This window comes from Tachypleus tridentatus, chromosome 10 (genome assembly GCF_004210375.1).
Source record: "Tachypleus tridentatus isolate NWPU-2018 chromosome 10, ASM421037v1, whole genome shotgun sequence".
NCBI classification, from domain to species: Eukaryota; Metazoa; Arthropoda; class Merostomata; order Xiphosura; family Limulidae; genus Tachypleus; species Tachypleus tridentatus.
The window spans coordinates 103,321,060-103,344,939 of NC_134834.1; the positions used below are offsets into that span (position 1 = coordinate 103,321,060).

At 34.5% G+C, this 23,880-nt stretch overlaps 1 protein-coding gene across 7 annotated transcripts in view; it reads left to right on the top strand.

The window, feature by feature from the left end:
• Positions 1-23,880, top strand: part of LOC143230005 (hypoxia-inducible factor 1-alpha-like) — a 176,416-nt gene that overhangs the window by 102,320 nt on the left and 50,216 nt on the right. The window contains exon 1 of one of the 7 annotated variants that reach the window (XM_076462950.1): positions 12,157-12,489. The exons of the other annotated variants lie outside the window; for them this stretch is intronic. The gene's annotated coding sequence lies outside the window, so the exon portion shown is untranslated. Of the gene's footprint in view, positions 1-12,156; positions 12,490-23,880 lie in introns of those variants that run through there. 7 annotated transcript variants of the gene reach the window in all.

Genomic DNA, 23,880 nt, shown 5'->3' on the forward strand with positions numbered 1-23,880 from the left:
ATACATCAGCATGCTACGTATGGGCTTCATTTTACTGTCTTAAAATTTTTGTTGATTTATAGGCCTTTTTTTAATAGTCACAACAGCAAATTATATCTCAAGAAATAAAATAGATAATAATAATGATAAAACTAGAAAAAAATCGTGCTTCTGGACTATTGAAACATTTTTTGATAAAAATAAATAAAAAATAGCTATTGATTATTTTTCATACGAAGCATATGCTGTGACATACGAGCCAAATACCAAATATTGTTTTTCTATATGCAGTATTATTAAGTGGAGTACTATACATGTGAAATTACGTATGTCCTCTAAATAGTGCTGTTGTTTATGTAACCGGACATGAATTAAACAAACAAAAATTAAAGTAGTGTTAAAACATAGAATGACAATAAACAAAATATATCTTTGTACACAACATTTTTTAAAAATAAACATACACCGTATGTTTCTGGATGATCCTCATCTCTGATTGAGATTTTTCTGTGTGATCGAACTCTTAATAAGCGAGGTTTATGAAATTGAGAATTTTTTAAAATAATGGTATCAAGAAGTGTAAAAATCAACTGACTTTATTTGTCGCTGTTCACGGTTTTTCCTTCCTTAATGGTATCAGTTTAGCTATTTTACAGTGAATATCCACTACCACCAACAAAATAAGCCTAATTATCGATTGGTTTATTAGGACCCTGTACTGAGATAGTTCAAAACTTATAATGGTTATGAAATAGTGAATTTTTGAAATTATGGTACCAAGTAGTTCAAATATCAACCGTCAAGTGCGTTTTTTTTTGTGCGTATGCGTGTCTAAAATGTAATTACATATCATCTGGAAGCTGTAATTAATTTTTTTCGTGCTATGTAGAGCATCCAAAATGAATGAAGTCGCAGCAGCGGCCATTGAGGCTAATTGCTTTGGTTTATATAGCGAATAAAATCGTGCTTCGCGTACCAAGCGTCTTTAAAACTTTTAGGCCTAATTGTTGATTTTTAGGCTCATGTTGGAATTTGTATTGAGATGTAATGGCATTGCTTTATTTATAAGCCACGTAAAAGTAAAGAATTAACTTAATGTGTTTCTTTACGAGTTTGTTTATATTAATGGAGTCGTTAATGTTATAAACGTCGTAGTTTTGTATTTGTATAGAACAAGGTAGGTTAAACGTAGTTCACGTTTGCACCTCTATAAACATAAAAGTACTACTATACAATTAGCCAATGTGAGCTACCAAGGGCTGACTAAACACTATATATATAAAAACGGCTCGTTTGGGTTGAGAAAATTTTTTACGTAGAGGAGTAAACAACGTTTCGACCTTCGGTCATCGTCAGGTTCACAAAGAAAGAGAAACGTAACTGACCGGAAGCTGTCCACATGTTTGAAAGGGGTTGTACAAGGAGTGTCGGAATGTAGAGGGCGGGCTTAGATGTTGAATATACCATTTTATATTATTTTTTTATTATTATTTATTATATTATATTTTAATATAGATATAAAGGTGTTCCTTTGTATTGGTTTATTTTGGCTTAAGTTGTTTTATAAGTAAGGCTTTAATTTTGCGTTTGTTTATGTTTGTTTCTTTATTTAGTATTTGAGTGTTGTCTATGGTTATGTTGCGTTTATTTGATTTGCAGTGTTCGAAAACGTGTGAAGGTGACTTTTTATGTTCTTTGAATCTGGTTTCCATTTTTCTATTTGTTTCTCCAATATAGAAGCCGTGGCAGTTATCACATTGTATTTTGTAAATAATGTTGGTGTGGTGTTTGTCAGTGTAGTTTTTACATAGTATAGACCTCAGTTTTGTGCCTGGTTTTTGAATAATTTGGTATTAACTGGAATGTCATATTTTGTTACTAGTTTTTGCCAAATGTTGGTTATTTTTCTGCTGATGTTAGGAATATATGGTATGCAACAGTATATGGTTTCGTGATTTTTTGATTCGTGAGATATATTTACTTTTGATGGTTGATTTTGCTTTCTGTCTAGGTGTGTGCGTATAATGTTTTCTACTGTTTGTGGAGGAAACTAATTGATGTTGATGAAGTATTGTTTTATTTTGTCTAACTCATCTTTAATTTTATCTGGTGAGCATAGTTTTAGGCTGTGTTTATTTGGTTTCTTAGCATGTTGAGTTTTTGTTTTGTTTCATGTGCTGAATCCCAAGGAATGTATAGTCCAGTATGGGTGATTTTTCGGTGGATTTCTGTTTTAAATTGTGTATCGGCTTTTGTAATTTTGAGGTTAAGAAATGATATTTGATTGTTTCCTGCTTGTTCACATGTGAAGTTGATGTTGGGATGTGTAGCGTTAATGTGATTGAAAAATTTAAGTGTGTGTTCTGTAGATGTGAATCCTGCAATCGTGTCGTCTACATATCTGTACCAGTATAGTGGTGGATGTAATGCTGTGTTAATTGCTTGTGTTTCAACTTGTGTCATAAAAATATTGGCTAGAACTGGTGATACTGGGTTGCCCATGCTTAGGCCATTTGTTTTTATATAGTTGTGGTTGTTGAACATGAAGTTTGTCTTCATCGTGGTGAATTCTATGAGGGTTGCTAACTGGTTGCTGGGAACGTCTATCAAACCAGAGATTTACGGACTTATACAACGAAACATAAACCAAATCAACACTAAGAACGACAGAGACAAAAAGATCTGCCACAACAGAAAAGACATCAACATGACAAACCGTTGACTAACCTCATAATTAACAGATCCGACCGACAATTAAACACAGACGAGATACATCTACTTAACAAAGGACTCAACTTCGCAATAGCACCTAGGTACATTCCAACCATAGAAATCAAAACATCTTTAGAAAATCTAGCCAGGAGACTTGTGATACTTTCCACAGAAAACAAAAACAAGAAAACAACAAACAGAAGGAAGACAACTCAGACAGTTTTATTGACATCCAACAGCCAAACTTCCCAGGTAAAATTAAAAACTTATATTTCCCAAAACCACCTAAAACCAACATCTCAAACGATTTTTTCAAAGAATTTTCTCACAAAACCATCAACATAATTTCACAAAACAGACAGTTAAAAATAACCTTACAAAAAGATACATTAATTCCATTAAAAACCTAAAACAAGACAAAAACATAAAAATTCTAAAAGCAGATAAAGGTAACGCTATAGTAATAATGAATACGAATGAATACATTCAAAAAATGAAGAACATCCTATCAGACACTAACAAATTTAAACCAATACACACAAATCTAACAAAGACACACGAAACGCAACTAAACAAAATACTACTAAAAATGAAAAAAGCCAACACAATTTCAAAAACACTTTATTCCTACCTACGTGCCCCCGCTAGTACAGCGGTATGTTTCCGGATTACAACGCTAAAATCAGGGGTTCGATTCCCCTCGGTGGGCTGAGCAGATAGCCCGATGTGGCTTTGCTATAAGAAAAACACACACACACACCCTACCTACGCAAAACCGACTCACGCACACCACAAATTTTCGGCATCCCCAAACTTCATAAACCAGATTGTCCATTACGACCAATAATGTCCACATATGAATCGTTTAATTACAATCTTGGTAAATACATAGCATGGACATTCTCCAAATATGTAACATCAGTCAGCTCATTCATCAAAGACTCTTTTAATTTCAAGTCTAATCTTAATCAACTTAATCATAAAGCCTTAATGACCAGTTTCGATGTTATATCCCTCTTTACAGAAGTTCCAACCACTGAGGCCTGCAAGATAGCCTTAGAACTCTATATCCGAGACCCTAACCCATCTATAGACATTCTCAGCAACCAATTAGCAACCCTCATATAATTCACCACGATGTAGACAAACTTCATGTTCAACAACCACAACTATATAAAAACAAATGGCCTAAGCATGGGCAACCCAGTATCACCAGTTCTAGCCAATATTTTTATGACACAAGTTGAAACACAAGCAATTAACACAGTATTACATCCACCACTATACTGGTACAGATATGTAGACGACACGATTGCGGGATTCACATCTACAGAACATACACTTAATTTTTTTCAATCACATTAACGCTACACATCCCAACATTAACTTCACATGTGAACAGGAAGAAAGCAATCAAATTTCATTTCTTAACCTCAAAATTACAAGAACCGATACAAAATTTAAAACAGAAATCCACCGAAAATCACCCATACTGGACTATACATTCCTTGGGATTCAGCACATGAAACAAAACAAAAACTCAACATGCTAAGAAACCAAATAAACACAGCCTAAAACTATGCTCACCAGATAAAATTAAAGATGAATTAGACAAAATAAAACAATACTTCACCAGCATCAATAAGTTTCCTCCACAAACCGTAGAAAACATTATACGCACACACCTAGACATAAAGCAAAATCAACCAACAAAAGTAAATATATCTCACGAATAAAAAAATCACGAAACCATATACTGCTGCATACCATATATTCCTGACATCAGCAGAAAAATAACCAACATTTGGCAAAAACTAGTAACAAAATATGACATTCCAGTTAATACCAAATTTGTTCAAAAACCAGGCGCAAAACTAAGGTCTATACTATGTAAAAACTACACTGACAAACACCACACCAACATTATTTATAAAATACAATGTGATAACTGCCACGACTTCTATGTTAGAGAAACAAGTAGAAAATGGAAACCAGATTTAAAGAACATAAAAAGTCACCTTCACACGTTTTCGAACACTGCAAATCAAATAAACACAACATAACCATAGAAAACACGCAAATATTAAATAAAGAAACAAACATAAACAAACGCAAAATTAAAGAAGCCTTACTTATACAACAACTTAAGCCCAAAATAAACCAATACAAAGGAACACCTTTATATCTATATTAAAATATAATATAATAAATAATAATAAAAAAAAATAAATAATATAAAATTGTATATTCAACATCTAAGCCCGCCCTCTACATTCCGACACTCCCTGTACAACCCCTTTCAAACATGTGGTCAGCTTCCGGTCAGATACCTCTCTCTTTCTTTGTGAACCTGACGATGACCGAAGAAGATCGAAACGTTGTTTGTTCCTTTACGTATAAAAACTTTCTCAGCCCAAACGAGCCATTTATACATGTACATTTCTCTGCAAGTGGGTTTTTTTCGGCATCAATGACTAATACACTGATATTTTAATTACAAAAATATAAAATATATATAAACGAAGATACTGGCCCACTCTTATCAAAACAAAGTTAAATGAAAAATTGCGTAAATATAGAATTTAACTAGACTGAGAAATATATTCCAAACTCATAAGCACTAAAAGAAATCGGGCGGACTTATCAATTGTAAAAATCACCTTAAGTGTTGTCAATTGAAAATAATTGTTGAGTCTGCTCTCTGAAATTCACACTTTTTACTAAATGTTCATCTTATTTATAAAATTTTATTCTTAATATGTAAAGCTTTCATACTAATGTAGTTAAGTTATACATATACAAAATCTGGGTATCTTGAAGAATAACTTTAGATAAAACTCCAATTTTAACATTATAAAAACAGCAAAGTTAACAAAAGAAAGTTTTCATGGCGTTTCGGTGAATGTTTTCAATGTAGTCTATTGAATAAGTTTTAACTACCACTGTTTTTTTTTATACCTACACTGTCTAATCAGGATTCCTTCAGGTGCAGGTATTGAAGGTTTCTTTGATGTATTCTTTGGCAAAAGTAAAAACATTTGCTTATCAAGTTGAATCTACTCAACCAGAAACAAAGCTATAATAATTGCAGACATTAACCATTTCAAACAAAAAACTTCTTTAAGGTACCTGCGTTACATAAGACAAATAATGAACCCTGCATACATTTAGATAATACACGGTTCTAAGGATCACGTTTTGAGAGCTCTTAAGTTAATATCAGGAGGTTTAACCCCCACCAAACCCCTTCACTAGTTAAATGAAACATAGATGTTTATTAATAGTCATTTAAATTATAATATATATTAAATATAATGAATATTTAAAATATTCATGAAATAAATATCTTGGAACTAGAGAAGCCCGCAAATGCTATGTTAAATGCTGTAATTCTTAGTTTCTTATAAAGTTATTGTTACAAATATTTGAGTATTCACAAAGTAATTCTAATTTGCTAGGAAAATATGATACTATTAAGTGAACAAAACAAAAAACGATAAGAAGTGCCAGTGTCAAAACAACAACAAAATCTTGCTAAATGTAATAGGTTAAAGCACTTGACTTCATTTCACACATACCCTTATATGGTAGGTAGTCATACTCTACTAATAATTGTTATGGTCTAGTTACGTCAACAAATTTATACAGAAAAATATTGCTGCACCTCTGGTGTTTAAAAGGTGTAACCTAACCTAAATGTAACCAAACTTTTAATAAGTCTGAAGTCAGGTTTCCTCCACTTGTAGGTTTTAATGTGAAATAAACAATTACGTTATTGAAAAATGATTTTGGAAAATGTTCGTTATCATAAATATGAAGTGATAGTGCAAAAAATGAATTAATACCATTACTCATCGAATAATATACTTAACTGTTCAGGGAAATAAGTATTGTGTTACGAAAACAAATATGTCATGGACTGTATCTTAGACTGCGGATGGAAGGGTCCGAGGTTCCATACTTGATGTCGCTAACACTTCGCACTTTTATCTGTGAGTGTGCTGTGAAAATCAAATGTGTTTTCTGAAAGGGAGGAGTGAGCGGTATTGAAATTTATTCTCATTATTGGAAGCCAGGAGACGGCGCTTATCTTCCCATTTTTCAATATTTTCCAGTAAAAATGCATCAAAATTTGGAAACTTACTCTCAAGAAAAAACAGGAAGATGCGTAATATTGCATTCAGAGCCCAAGCGAGTCTTAAATCCTGTACTAACAAACCTTGCATCCCTACTTTCGATTTGTCTCTTACACCTTTGATTCTTTAATACCGGATGTTCACCATTTTAAGGGCCCGGCATGGCCAGGTGGATAAAACATTCGACTCGTAATCCGAGGGTCGTGGGTTCCAATCCCTGTCACACCAAACATGTTCGCCCTTTCAGCCGTGGGGGTGTTATAAGGTGTTATGTGGTCAATCCCACTATTTGTTGGTAAAAGAATAGCCCAAAAGTTGGTGGTGGGTGGTGATGACTAGCTGCCTTCCCTCTAATCTTACACTGCTAAATTAGGATGGTTGTTTACTCCATCTGTAATGATGTTCTTGTAGCATGGTGTCTATTCCATCCATAATCTCCTAAGTGTGGATTCATGTACGTGGTGAATGGGACCTACCATGGAACATTCTGTTTTTTCAGTTTACCTCCTCTGGGATCTAAACATCCACCCATGTGTTTGCCGTGCGTGGTGACCCGTGAGGGGGAAGAGATGATCCTGGTGGTTGAGGGGTCCAACCCTAACACACCACTTTAGTCTTGAATTCTTGTAGACGGGCAGGTCCACTTGGGCTAGGGTCAACCAAGTACCAGTATTGGATGTTCTCAACAGGTGTTATGGACATTTTATCTAATGCTGGTGTTTATGTATAAAGCTCCCGAAACCCTGGCATTGCTGCAGTGTCCTTGTTTCACATTGTAGTGCGTCCCCTCGTAGGGCTTCTTGGTGGGTGGGGTAAGTGGACACCAAAATATTTTTATTATGGATTTTCCAAATAAAAACTTAAATAAAATAATGAAAAACAGTCCATAAGTAAACGGCCACGCCTTAAAGATTCTGAGCAGCAGTCTTCAATATCTTGTACCTCATTTTCTTACACTACATTCTCTTTCATACAAACCTTTAGGGCAGATGCCTCCCTTTTACATTCAGAAGGGACTAAAGTAACTTGCTGGCTCTCCAAGGTCGATCAAAAAGCTTCACTCTGGTGACATATTGGTGGAAAAATCCACATCTCAACACAGTGAACTCCTCTTGCATTCAAAGGGGATTGGGGATATACCTGTTGAGGTTACTCCCCATGCTACTTTGAATTTGTCACGAGCAGTTATTGCTGAGAGAGATTTGAAGAACATCCCCGAGTCAGAGATTCTTGCTGGTTTCTCCACCAAAAGGTGTTTCTGCAGTGAGGCATATCTTCACTCGCAAAGATGGAATTATAATGCCAACCATTGACCTCATTTTAACATTTACATCACCACGTCGACTTGCCACCATGAAGGCAGGTTATCTTAATTGCAAGGCACAGCCATACATTCCAAACCCTCTCAGATGTTTCCAGTGTCAGGGGTTTGGTCACTCGAAGACATCATGTCGTGGTTTCTTGACGTATGCTTGTTATGGTGGCAAGGACTACGATGTCTGTGAGTGTGAAACGGACCCTCATTTCGTCAATTCCAATCGCTCTCGCCCGTCCTACTTTTGTTCTTGCCCAAAATGGTTGGAAGAAAAAGAGGTGCAGCGTTTGAAGACGATTCAAAACATTAGTTACCCTGAGGCTCGAAAGTCGCTGTCCACCACTTCATCTCGGACGTATGCTGCTGCACTTCGTTCCAGTACTACAGTGGGAGTGCAGACAGATCTCTCTGTGCCTTCAAAAGAATCGTTCTCAAAGTGAATGAAAAGTCTTTTGACCTTCATGGTTAAAAAGCTGATGAATCAACGTCAAAACATATCTCTGTCTCTAACAAACCCCAGGATCCTCTTCTTTTGGTTCCGGGTACATCTTCTCCCACCCCAAGATGCAAAGCAATCATTCGTCCACGTTCTCAGTCGCTGGAATCCTCTTCCAACAATAAAGACCTGCCCATTCGACCAAGGGCAGGATCCATGGAGGTCGATATACCTCTCTGGAATAAGGAAAGTAAGGAAAATTGACGTGGTCGTAAACAGAAGGGTTCTCTGCCCAGCTCGTCTACACACAAATAAAAGTGGTTACCTTAATGCAATGGAACTATCGAGGTTTACGTTCTAACCTGGATGACGTCAAAGCACTGATTGCTTCCTACCATTCATTGTCTTTTTTTACATGAAACATTTCTCAGACCTGCCGATACGATCACCTTTCAGCAGTTTTCTTTGTACAGAAACGACTGGCTGTGTGATGGACGAGTGCTTGAAGGGGTGGCACTGTTGGTTGATCAGCATGTGCCCACCTTGTCTTTGCCACTCGACACACCCTTGGAGGCCGTAGCCATCCGTGTTTTCTTGGGTTGTACCATCACTGATTGTTATCTCTACCTGTTGCCTGGAGAGACCTATGATCACTTATCCCTTGATGCTATCTATGAACAGTAGCTGTCTCCCTTTTTAATCCTAGGGGACTTTAATGGACATCATCCTCTCTGGGGAAGTTCTGACATTAATAGGAGGGGTCGCTTTGTAGAGCGTATGCTCTCTGATCACGACCTTTCTCTTTTCAATACTGGCTCCTCTACTAATTTCCATGTGCCTAGTCAATCCTTTACTGCTATTGATCTCTCAGTTCCCCTTTACTGTTTTCCCACTTTTCTTGGAGGGTTGACAATAACACACGAGGCAGTGATCAATTTCCTATAATTTTGAGATAGACTGGCCGTGGTCGATGCCACCTGACCCACGTGTCCCAGTGGAAGCTGGATGAAGCAAACTGGCCATCTTTCACTGCTTTTGCAAACTTCATCTTACCATCGTCTCTAAGCCATCAATAGGCGACTGTGTGGCAGCAGTAACTGACTATACTATACAGGCAGCTGCTCAATGTATTTATAAAACCTTGACACGTTTTCCACAATATCCTCGTCCGTGGTGGAATCCTGCCTGCCACATGGCACGAAAGGCTCAAAAGTGGGCCTAGGATACTTTTCGTAGGTGTCCCACACCTTCGCACTGCATCGCTTTCCAGCAGGCCCGTGCACATGCTCGGTGGATAAGATGTCAAAGCTCTTGGATTAAGTTCACAACCAGCATATCTTCTACCACCAGTTGCAAAGTCATATGGGACAAGATTCGAATGGTCAGTGGGAAATATAATTCTCTCCCCCTCTCCATTTTGCTCTCTGATGGCCAGGAAGTAGCTGATACCCAGAGCATCGCCGATACCCTAGGTGAAAGCTTTTGCCAGGTATCTTGCACTTCTGCTTCATCCTCCACCTTCTTAGCCATCAAGATTCAGGTAAAGCGATCACCTTTTTCCTTTCGAGCTGATTGTCTCTATGACTATAATCGTCCCTTTACACCAATCGATCTCAAACTGGCCCTTCATCGGTCTGATGGTGCACACTGAAATGCTGTGCCAACTATCTCCTCTTTTTTTTCTGATTGTTTTTAACTGAATGTGGCAGGAGAATGTTTATCCTAATGCCTGGTGTTAGGCTATTGTCCTACCTTTCTCTAAGGCTAGGAGAGATTCCAAGTTTCCTTCAAACTACCGTCCAATTGCTTTGACGAGCTATCTCTGCAAGACCTTAGAGATGATAGTTAATGCTCGTCTTGTATAGTTCCTCGAATCAAACAACCTCCTCTCGCCCATCTAGTGTGGGTTCCGACGACAGCGCTCTACCATGGACCACCTATTCGACTTGAAACGTCAATCGGAGAAGCCCTTCTCAAACGACAGCATCTTGTATCAATATTATTTGACATTGAAAAGGCTTATGATACAACATGGAGGTATGGCATTTTGCGAAACCTCCATTTATATGGGTTACATGGTCATTTGCCCATTTTTATTGAAATTTTTTTAATGGACAGGCGATTCCAAGTTTGTGTGGGTTCGATATTTTCTCGTTCTTTTCTACTTTTCAAATGTACAAGAACACTGAACATTCTCCATGTTCTCTCTCCCACTACTTGGGGAGAGGATCAGTGTTCTATGCTAAAGATATATTGTGCTCTTATTGGATCGAAACTAGACTATGGATCACTGGTCTAGGTCTCTGCCAGGATCTCGGCTTTAAAGATGCTGGACTCCGTTCTGTCTTTACTGTATGCTTCGAAACTTCGTTCTTTATCAAAGCATCCCCCCTGGGGTTGTTTTCCTTCCTCGGTGGGCCATACGTTTTCAGAATAGACGATCTGTCATTCATCCTTTTGGTCTTCGTATCTAGGCGCAATTTGATGAATTGGATCTATCCTTGGATAACATTGCTGTATCTGCTGGTTGCCCATCCCACCATGACGTATTACAGTTCTCAAATTTGACCTATGTTTAAGTCATCAGAGAAAAGCAAACACTTCCGATTGGAAATACTGTCTGTTATTTGCTGAACATCATTCGAACCATCCTTTCATTCCTGTTTATTCTGATGGTTTAAAAACAGGTGAATCTATGGGCTCTGCCATATTTGTTGTGGTTCGGTGGTTTCGTGCAGAATATCCTCTGCAGCTTTCTGTGTTCACTGCTGAACTGTACGCCATTTCTCTTGCCCTGGATCACACAGAAGCTAAGCAGTACTCAAATTGCCCTATTTATACAGACTCGTTTCTCTAGTGTCTCTGGAATCACTTCACGTTAGTTCTCATCCTGTTCTCGCCGATATTCAAAACCGATTGGCCCATTTCTCTTTAACATATACTTATATTCAGTTTTTCTGGATACTGTACCACGTTGGTATTCACAGGAACGAGCTTACTGACACAACAGCTAAATCTATCTGCTCTGGCACTATCACTGCTTTTCCTGTTACAGGGCCTGGCATGGCCTAGCGCGTTAAGGCGTGCGCTTCGTAATCTGAGGGTCGCGGGTTCACGCCCTAGTCGCGCCAAACATGCTCGCCCTCCCAGCCGTGGGGGCGTTATAATGTGACGGTCACTCCCACTATTCGTTGGTAAAAGAGTAGCCCAAGAGTTGGCGGTGGGTGGTGATGACTAGCTGCCTTCCCTCTAGTCTTACACTGCTAAATTAGGGACGGCTAGCACAGATAGCCCTCGAGTAGTTTTGTGCAAAGTTCCAAAACAAACAAACAAATTTCCTGTTACGTATATGGACGATGGTCCTGTATTCAAGGCTTGGCTACGTGCCAGTTGGCAGTCGATTTAGAGTGAGCAACGTGAAAACAATCTTTTCCAAATAAAACCTTCTATTGGACTTTGGCTATCTTGCTTACGTAAGGATCGGAAAGAGGAAGTTGTTTTAACTAAACTACTCATTGGTCACAGTTTTTAACTCATCGTTTTTTGTTTTTTTTTATCTAGAACTAATGCACCGATGTATTATCTATGTAACACTCAGGTCACAATAAGCCACATTTTACTGTCTTGCTGTCGTTACGACTCTCAACGACGGCACCATGTTCTGTCCCAAGGTTTATCCATAATGTTATACAGTGTTATTGGCGATAGTGACACTACTCACTTTAGAAATGTCTTTAGCGTTTTTAAAGGCCATTCATGTTTTAATTCTATTTAAGTTTTTTAATTCATACATTAGAACTCTTTAATGTGATTCCCTTTTAAGAATTAAAGTACATCTAGTTGGATTTGAAATTAGAAAATGGCCGTAACGTTAAATAACTCGAAACCAGAACTGGAAAGACCAACTTCAGGTAACTAACGCTATTTTTGAACTTACCCGTTAGTCATCTTGGCAAGTTACGATAATTATAGTTATGCTACAGAAAGCCTTTTACAACTTGTATTACTGTAGTTTTTCTCTTACCGCTCTAGACTAGATGTAAAATTTGGATTTTATGCTATTTATATTTTTAATTCAAAAATTAATCTATTTTGTTTTACCTTAATTTCCTTTTATGAATTTTAATAATTTTACTTTAACTTTTCACCGGATGTTTGGCGCAGATAGCCTAGTTACTTTGCACCATGAAACATCGAACCAACCAACCATCCATCCATGATTTTGTGTTTGTAGGATGGTTGTTTACTCCATCCATAATGATGTGCTTGTAGGATGGTTGTTTACTTCATCCATAATTTTGTGGTTGTAGGATGATTGTTTAATTCATCTCTGTGATTGTTACCAAACAGTTCTGATACAAGAGTAGATAATCTTCAATCATCGAATTTCAAATTTGATATTTGATATGAATTTTTCAAGTTTTATCTGTCCGAAGTGGAAATCCATACTGAGTTCTTTACTAGGCAGTTCAAAGCATAAACCAATATGTTTCGAACTATCAGAAATACAAAACGATGAACATTGAAACATACCATGTTGTCATAAGTTTACTCTGGTGAAAAACGAAAAAATAATATAAAACCTGAAAAGTATACAAAGAGGGTTAACTGTCTCATCAAGAACGGTCTGAATCCAAATCAGAAAATTGAAACAGTATTGAGTAAGAAGAACATATTTCAGTTTCTCTTCAACCTATTTTATTTAAACTGTATATAGTGTTTTGCTGTTAATCGAGATACTACAACTAAGGTTAAATACCCTAGGCTGTTCAAATTAACAGTTGTGAAGTAATGAAAACAACGACAAATCAGAGAAGGAGGGATAATACCTCCAGAAGTTCCGAAATAAATGTACACTTTGTATTCATTCTTTTGTACTCTTTCCAAATGCTTTTTAATGTGTATTTTCTACTTCAACGAAAATTCCCCAACCGAAAAGGTACGGCAAAGATATATTAACCACGATTGCCACCTGCCATCTGTATACATCTACTTTTTGTACCATACTGAAGGTTTAACAAAAACATTGTAATCAAACCTATCAGATCACCTACTTTGGGTATGGGGAAGAAAAAACCTTATTCGTTTTCAGGGTGGGGCAAACGACAAAAATTCAAGGTAGTTATTAAAAAAATATTCTTTATATCTCAGAACGGCTGGCATGGGTATTGACACGTATTAACAAGGAAAGAACAACATTTCGACCTTCCTAGGTCATCTTCATACTTCAAGTGGGTTTCTCGTCATCAAAAATTTGCTTTGTGTGCAAAATGTAATATTACCACAAAATACAAAATAAAAGCATTATATTTATAAACTCACAAACAACCAACAAACACTTTATAGTTGGAAAGATCACCGATGGCTAATTTTTACCAACACAAGAAAACAAATAAAGAACTTATTCTTAGTGGGAACGGCCACTCTACAAACACACCTTAAAGGGAAGCACATTGTTGGAGAGAATCAGCCACTCTGTAAACGTATTGTTGAAGAGAATTAGCCACTCTACAAACTTATTATTGGAGAGAATCAGCTTCTCTGTAAACTTATTGTTGGAGAGAATTAGCCACTCTACAAACTTATTATTGGAGAGAATAAGCTTCTCTGTAAACTTATTGTTGGAGAGAATCGGATTCTCGGTGTTTGGTTATTTTTATCTTTCACAAAATAATTCAAATAAAATTGTCTTAACGTATCAAATTACCTTAAAATAAAACTACCAGATAATTCGAGCATCTTGACCCTCGTCTTATCTTCTTCACTACTGTCTTAATTACAAACATATAGTCATGGAGAGAACGGGTGACTGTGGTTATTCTTATATAAGTATTATCCAGTCAAAGTACTGAGCTTATTAGAATATATAGACATTAACGAAACGAATTAACTGAGATATTGGAAGATCAATATTAACAAAACTGAGATAATAATCAGTGATGTCGAGAAACCCACTTGTTGAGAAATTTATATGCAAAAACTGAGATATTGGAAGATCAATATTAACAAAACTAATTAACTGAGATATTGGGAGATCAATATTAACAAAACTAACTGAGATATTGGAAGATCAATATTAACAAAACTAATTAACTGAGATATTGGGAGATCAATATTAACAAAAATAATTATCTGAGATATTGGGAGATCAATATTAACAAAACTAATTAACTGAGATATTGGGAGATTAATATTAACAAAACTAATTAACTGATGTATTGGGAGATCAATATTAACAAAACTAATTAACTGAGATATTGGGAGATTAATATTAACAAAACTAATTAACTGAGGTATTGGGAGATCAATATTAAGAAAACTAACTGAGATATTGGAAGATCAATATTAACAAGACTAATTAACTGAGATATTGGGAGATCAGTATTAACAAAACTAATTAACAGATATTGGGAGATCAATATTAACAAAACTAATTAACTGAGATGTTGGGAGATCAATATTAACAAAACTAACTGAGATACTGGAAGATCAATATTAACAAAACTAATTAACTGAAATATTGGAAGATCAATGTTAACAAAACTAATTAACTGAGATATTGGAAGATCAATAATAACAAAACTAATTAACCGAGATATTGGGAGATCAATGTTAACAAAACTAATTAACCGAGATATTGGAAGATCAATATTAACAAAACTAATTAACTGAGATGTTGGGAGATCAATATTAACAAAACTAATTAACTGAGATATTGGAAGATCAATATTAACAAAACTAATTAACCGAGATATTGGAAGATCAATATTAACAAAACTAATTAACCGAGATGTTGGAAGATCAATATTAACAAAACTAATTAACCGAGATATTGGGAGATCAATATTAACAAAACTGAGATATTGGAAGATCAATATTAACAAAACTAACTGAGATATTGGAAGATCAATATTAACAAAACTAATTAACTGAGATATTGGGAGATCAATATTAACAAAACTAATTAACTGAGATATTGGGAGATCAATATTAACAAAACTAATCAACTGAGATATTGGGAGATCAATATTAACAAAAATAATTAACTGAGATATTGGGAGATCAATATTGACAAAACTAATTAACTGAGATATTGGGAGATCAATATTAACAAAACTAATTAACTGAGGTATTGGGAGATCAATATTAAGAAAACTAACTGAGATCAATATTAACAAAACTAATTAACTGAGATATTGGGAGATCAATATTAACAAAACTAATTAACTGAGATATTGGGAGATCAATATTAACAAAACTAATTAACTGAGGTATTGGGAGATCAATATTAAGAAAACTGAGATATTGGAAGATCAATATTAACAAAACTAATTTACTGATATATTAGAAGATCAATATAAACAAAACTAATTAACTGAGACGATTATAAGACAGCTATTAACATATCTTTGTAACTGACGTTTATTTTCAGAATAAAGTTATTTTCATAAAGAAAAGTAAACATATCCCAGCGATTATGTACACTAGTGTCGTCGCGCCAACTGTTGGTGATTTGTTACAAGTTCTTACATCGAGTACATTTGTACCTGATCCAGGAAACGCAACTGCCAAGAAAACCAAAATGCATACACAAAGACATGGTGCTGTTGACGTAGACTGTCTTAGTGTCTGTATGAACCTCAGACCTCAGTAGAGCCGCCTCTCGACATTATGTAGTAACTAAATGTTTAGTCTCGAGTAGAGAGCGACTGTTGAAGGTGCTAGATTGCATGACCTTTGTAGGTATTTCAAATTTATCTTCCTCACGCTACAATTCCGGTCTCGATTTCCTCTGTGCACAAAGTGCCTATATTCTAGAGAGTGGTTCTGCGATAAAGCAAACTATATGAAGGCGAAAGTCACAATTTAAAAAGAAAATTTTTCACATAATATTGAAACTTGGAAAGAAAATGTGTAGTGGCGACTTTCTATTATAGACCAAAATACTACTGCTTAAAGTCACACCCATACACACATATATATAAACTGTATAATTCTTTCTTCAAACGTATCAGTAACATTACTGCTCATCTTAGGTTTGCCTTATACTTGTCGTAACCAAGTCTAAATCAAAACTTACGTAACAATACCAATAGCTACATCTAAGTCAAAACGTAAGTAACAATACCGATAGCAACATGTATATCAAAACTTAAATAACAATACTGATAGTGATATCTATATCAAAACTTAAGTAACAATACCGATAACAACTAAATCAAAACCTTGGGTAACAATACTCATAGCTATCTTAGTATCACATACTTATGTAACACTATTCATAGACATGTATATCATATACTTATGCAACAATACTGATAGCTTAGTGTTCAATACTCTGATACAAGACAGAGATAAGCCCAATCACGTGGATACTCCAGCTCACGTTCCAGCCTTTTACTAGAAATTAATTGAGCATTTTTCTCTCTGTCCTGTTTTTCACCATTTATGCTGAGATTTTAATGGTTTTTAAACTGTCAAATGGAGGAACTGTTTACTGAACACATTTACAGTTTGTTCAGTTGTATCTTTTACATTGTGCTGGTTGAAATAATGAAGAATTTTAAAATTCAAAATGTGATTGAAAAACAGAAACTAAGGCGCCCTGTTTGTGATGACGAGAAACCCACTTGAAATAAAAATGTATCTCAGGACTGCTTGTATGGGTATTAACACTTTTACTAATAAAGCAGAGAACAACGTTTCGACCCTCTTACAGTTACGATAGAAAGTGTTCGTACCCCTGCGTCGTGAGTAGTTTTTTTCCTCATAACTTAACAAGTATCACGATTAGGATAATGAAAGTATAGTATATTATAAATATTATACTAACACACATCTACATAAATTTTTATGTAAATTAAACGACAAATAAACTGTTTATAAACAAATAATCGAACACAAGAGGAGCAGAAAGTGTTCGTGCGTCTACTTTAATGGTCAGTTGTGTAGCCTTTCAGGTGAATTACTTGGCGCAATCTCTCCTCATAGCCCTCCATGATTGTTTGACAGTACTCGATTGGTATTTTCTTCCATTCTTCTTTACAGAAGGCCTCCAACTCTTGCAAGTTTTTCGGATGACGCTGATGAACCCTGCTCTTCAACTCATGCCAAACATTTTCAATTGGGTTAAGATCGGATGACTGCGATGGCCACTCCAGAACGCTTATATGGTTCCTCTGCAACTAGGATTGCACATATTTCGATGTGTGCTTTGGGTCGTTGTCGTTCTGGAAGATCCAACAACGCCCAAGCCGCAAGTTCCGAGCATCATTCTTGATATAAGTGCCTAATATATCAACGCACTCTTCTTTTATCATGATTCCGTTGACGTGGTGAAGGCTGCCTACACCAGGAAAGCTGAAGGAACCCCATAGCATGAGCTAGCCACCTCCGTGTTTAACTGTAGGGACGGTTTTCTTTGGAATATTTCGTTCCCCCTTACGGAAATTATATCAAACATCATTGTGGCCGAAAATCTCGATTTTAGTCTCGTCTGACCAAAGAATACTCTTCCAATAGGTAAAGGGTTTATCTACATGCTTTCTTGCATGCCTCAATCGTGCTTCTAAATGAACAGGCTTTAAATATGGAGTTCTACGAGGACGGCATGCTTTGAATCCAGAAGAGCGTAACATGTTCGTAACTGTAGAGGTGCTTACTTCAACCTTAGTTTCCCTTACCAGTTTCTGTGTGTCATTACGTGTTAAGCGAGGGTTCCTACTAACTTCTCTGAGAACCTTTCTCTTTGTTCTCTCTGGAATTTTGGTTGGGCCTCCGGAACGAGGGAGGTTAGCAGTTGATTCTGTAAGGTTAAACTTGGCAATTATGCTTTGAACAGTAGATTTCGGCACATTAAGTTGTGTAGCAATACCGGAAAGAGACACACGAGACTTGTATTTTACAATAATTCGGTTTTTTTAATCACTGGACAGTTCTTTCCTGTTCGCCATGATGACCAAGCAGATAATGACAGAGACGGCGCTAAATTGCCGGAAGTAAATTTTTTGCTGGTTAAATTCCAATAATTATGAACCCAGTGTCTAGTTCTGGAATAATATATTGTTGTTTATTGGGGAAAATTAAAAAAAAATAACGGGAATATCAGGTTTTTTCACGTGTTCTTTAATGTACGAACACTTTCTGCTCCTTCTGTTTTTGGTTATTTGTTTATAAACAGTTTATTTGTCGTTTAATTTACATAAAAATTTATGTAGATGTGTGTTAATATAATGTTTATAATATATTGTACATCTATTAGCCTTATCGTAATACTTTTTAAGATATGAGCAAAAACTACTCGGGATGCATGTGTACGAACACTTTCTGTCGTAACTGTAGGTCATCTTCAGGTTAACAAAAAAAGAAGGTCGAAATAATGTTCTCTGATTTATTAGTTAAGGTGTTAATACCCATAAGGTGTATTGTGGCATACAATATGTAGTTTAGTGTTGTGTTTTAATATCGGAGATGTCGCTGAAGTGTTTATGGTAGTTTGACTTTGATTAGTATTGTGTGTTTTAGTATTAGAGTGAAACGGACTTGATAATATTAATTACAAATGCTAATGTTCTTCAATCTTCAAGTAATGTAAAACTAAACTTTTTCTGTTTGTTCTCTTCCATCCTAAAATACGAAGAATGAGAAACATAAGTTTTTGAAATTAAGGTCATCAAGTCTGTTTCACTCTGTTTTGACCCCGAATGACACAAAGTATGTCTGCAAACTCACACTGCCTAAATCTGGCTTTCAATATCCAAGCCGGGCAGTGCACAGATAGCCCATTGTGTAGCTTTGTGCTTAGTTCTAAACAAACAACTCATCCTGTTTTATAACATAAGTTTCGTTCACTTGTCAGAGGAATCGAATTGAAGAAAAGAGATAAAATGAATGGCTGTAGTTTAACTTAGTTGTCTCTGATTATATGATTTCACCAAAAATATTTAATTAGTACAAAAACATAATACAATTTTCTTCAGTTTCTGCCTTAATAAATATGTCTTGAAACCGGCTCTTGTATTCAGTGTGTCTTCACATAGAAGTACACAGAACATATTATTATAGATTTACATTTGTTGTTCTTCTTTACTCTACTTAATTATTCTATCACTTGTGTTTTTTTTACTATGCTTTATGCGTTTTTTCTTATTGTAGTTAACAGTTCTTACTATAATTAATGGTTCTACAAGCGTATTTTATTCTCTGTAATTAACTGATGTACAGGTGTTTTTTATTTTCTCCAGTTAATTGTTATGCACGTTTGTGTATTTTTTGTAATTAACAGTTATACCCATTGTTTTTATTTTCCATAGTTAATGTTTGTTCTATTATCTGTAGTTAATCATTGTACGTCTATTTTTTACTGTTTGAACACGTGATTTTATTTTTTGTAGTTAATATCTGTACCAGTTTTCCATTCCGTTTAGTTTATGATGTACAAGTGTCTTTTTTATTTGCTACATGTAGTGTTTGTACTGGTGTTTATTATTACCTATAGGTAATCATTGTACTGGTGTTTATTATTACCTGCAGCTAATATATGATACAGAAAATAACGTTTACTACAGCAAAGAAAAAAACATGTACAATAATTAACTACAGATAATAAAAAACAAGTGTACAAACACTAACTAGAGATAATAAAAACACATCTACAAACATTAACTACAGAGAATTAAAAACATGAGTATAACAATAAACTACAAGAAATAAAAACATGAGTATAACAATAAACTACAAGAAATAAAAACATGTACAACATTTAACAACAGATAATTAAAAAACACCTACACAACCATTAACTACAGAATATAGAAAAACACCCATGCAACCATTAACTGTAGAGAATAAAAAACACCTACATAACAATTAACTGCAGAGAATTAAAATACCTGTACAAACGTTAACTTTCGAGAATAAGAAACACTTGTAGAACCATTAATGACAGAAAATAAAAACACATGTATGCCAATTAACTAAAGAGATTAAAAACATGTACAACCATTAACTACAGAGAATAAAAACACCAGTAAAAACATTAATTACAGAGAATAAAAAATTGTACAACCATTAACCACAGGAAATAAACAAACATGGATATAAACTTTAAATTTAGTGAACAAAATCCTGTCCAACAATTAACTACAGATAATAAAAAAACACTTTCATACAAATTAACTACATAGAATAAAAACACCAGTACAAACATTAACTACATAGAATAAAATACACATGTACAAACATTAACTACATAAAATAAAACACTTGTATATGAATTAAGTAAAAGAACAAAAACATGTACAACTATTTATTATAGAGAATAAGAAACACTTGTGCAGGAATAAGGTACAGAAAATAAAAATCCTGTTATTATCATTAACTACACAGAATGAACAAAATATCTGTACAAACATTAACTACAGAGAATAAGGAACACCTGTACAGCCACAAACTGTAAGAAATAAAAAAAATGTGTGCTGAAAATAATTACATAAAACAAAAACACTACAAACATTAACTACTGAAAATAAAAACACCTGTTTGACCATTAACTACACATAATAAAAACAAACAAATGTGCTGATGTTCTTATTTTCTTTGAATAATCTGTTGTTTTTTTTCATGTTCTGTAGTTAATAGTTGTTAGACAGGTAGGAGAATTTTATTCCATGTATTTCTGTAGTTAATAGTTGTTAGACAGGTAGGAGAATTTTATTCCATGTATTTCTGTAGTTAATAGTTGTTAGACAGGTAGGAGAATTTTATTCCATGTATTTCTGTAGTTAATAGTTGTTAGACAGGTAGGAGAATTTTATTCCATGTATTTCTGTAGTTAATAGTTGTTAGACAGGTAGGAGAATTTTATCCCATGTATTTCTGTAGTTAATAGTTGTTAGACAGGTAGGAGAATTTTATTCCATATATTTCTGTAGTTAATAGTTGTTAAACAGGTAGGAGAATTTTATTCCATGTATTTCTGTAGTTAATAGTTGTTAGACAGGTAGGAGAATTTTATTCCATGTATTTCTGTAGTTAATAATTGTTAGACAGGTAGGAGAATTTTATTCCATGTATTTCTGTAGTTAATAGTTGTTAGACAGGTAGGAGAATTTTATTCCATGTATTTCTGTAGTTAATAGTTGTTAGACAGGTAGGAGAATTTTATTCCATGTATTTCTGTAGTTAATAGTTGTCAGACAGGTAGGAGAATTTTATTCCATGTATTTCTGTAGTTAATAGTTGTTAGACAGGTAGGAGAATTTTATTCCATGTATTTCTGTAGTTAATAGTTGTCAGACAGGTAGGAGAATTTTATTCCATGTATTTCTGTAGTTAATAATTGTTAGACAGGTAGGAGAATTTTATTCCATGTATTTCTGTAGTTAATAGTTGTTAGACAGGTAGGAGAATTTTATTCCATGTATTTCTGTAGTTAATAGTTGTTAGACAGGTAGGAGAATTTTATTCCATGTATTTCTGTAGTTAATAGTTGTTAGACAGGTAGGAGAATTTTATTCCATGTATTTCTGTAGTTAATAGTTGTTAAACAGGTAGGAGAATTTTATTCCATGTATTTCTGTAGTTAATAGTTGTTAGACAGGTAGGAGAATTTTATTCCATGTATTTCTGTAGTTAACAATTGTTAGACAGGTAGGAGAATTTTATTCCATGTATTTCTGTAGTTAATAGTTGTTAGACAGGTAGGAGAATTTTATTCCATGTATTTCTGTAGTTAATAGTTGTTAGACAGGTAGGAGAATTTTATTCCATGTATTTCTGTAGTTAATAGTTGTTAGACAGGTAGGAGAATTTTATTCCATGTATTTCTATAGTTAATAGTTGTTAGACAGGTAGGAGAATTTTATTCCATGTATTTCTGTAGTTAATAGTTGTTAGACAGGTAGGAGAATTTTATTCCATGTATTTCTGTAGTTAATAATTGTTAGACAGGTAGGAGAATTTTATTCCATGTATTTCTGTAGTTAATAGTTGTTAGACAGGTAGGAGAATTTTATTCCATGTATTTCTGTAGTTAATAGTTGTTAGACAGGTAGGAGAATTTTATTCCATGTATTTCTGTAGTTAATAGTTGTTAGACAGGTAGGAGAATTTTATTCCATGTATTTCTGTAGTTAATAGTTGTTAGACAGGTAGGAGAATTTTATTCCATGTATTTCTGTAGTTAATAGTTGTTAGACAGGTAGGAGAATTTTATTCCATATATTTCTGTAGTTAATAGTTGTTAAACAAGTAGGAGAATTTTATTCCATGTATTTCTGTAGTTAATAGTTGTTAGACAGGTGGGAGAATTTTATTCCATGTATTTCTGTAGTTAATAGTTGTTAGACAGGTAGGAGAATTTTATTCCATGTATTTCTGTAGTTAATAGTTGTTAAACAGGTAGGAGAATTTTATTCCATGTATTTCTGTAGTTAATAGTTGTTAGACAGGTAGGAGAATTTTATTCCATGTACTTAATGTTTGTACCACTTTTTTTATTATTCTCTTTAGTTTATGATTGTACAAGTGTATTTTCTTCTCTGCAGTTATTGTTTGTACACTTTTTTATTGTCTATAGTTAATGGTTGTAGATATTTTTCTGTGTAGTTAATTCTGTAGATATGTATTTTATTTTCTGTAATTAATGTTTTTACTGCTTTTTAGTCTCTGTAGTTATGATTTTACAAGTGTTTTCTGGTTATGTAGTTAATGTTTGTACAGGTGTTTTCTGGTTATGTAGTTAATGTTTGTACAGGTGTTTTATTGTTTGTAATTATTGGTTCTATAGGTGTGTTTAATATCTATACTTAATAATTGTATTTTGGTTCTCAGTAGTTATTTCTTACACAATCATTTCTTATTGTTTGTAATTAATGGTTGTACCTGTGTATTTTATTCTCTGTGGTTGATTTTTCTATGAGTGTTTTTCTCTATTTGGTGTAGTTACTGTTTGTACAAGTGATTTTTATTCCCTGTAGTTAGTAGTTGTGCAGGTGTTTTTATTTTCTTTTACTAATGTTTGTACTGGGGTTTTTCATTTCTGTATTTTTGGTTCTATAGGTGTTTTTAATTCTTTGTAGTTAACGCTTATACAGGTGTTTTTTTATTCTCTGTGGTTAATGTTTATATGGGCGTTATCTGTTATTTGTAGTTAATATTTGTTAAAGTTTTTTATTCTCTGTTGTTAATGGTTCTATAGGTGTTTCTATTCTCAATATTTTATGGTTGCAGAGGCGTTTTTTACGTTCTGTAGTTAATGGCTGTACAGATTTTTCTTTATTATTTATATTTAATGTTTGTAC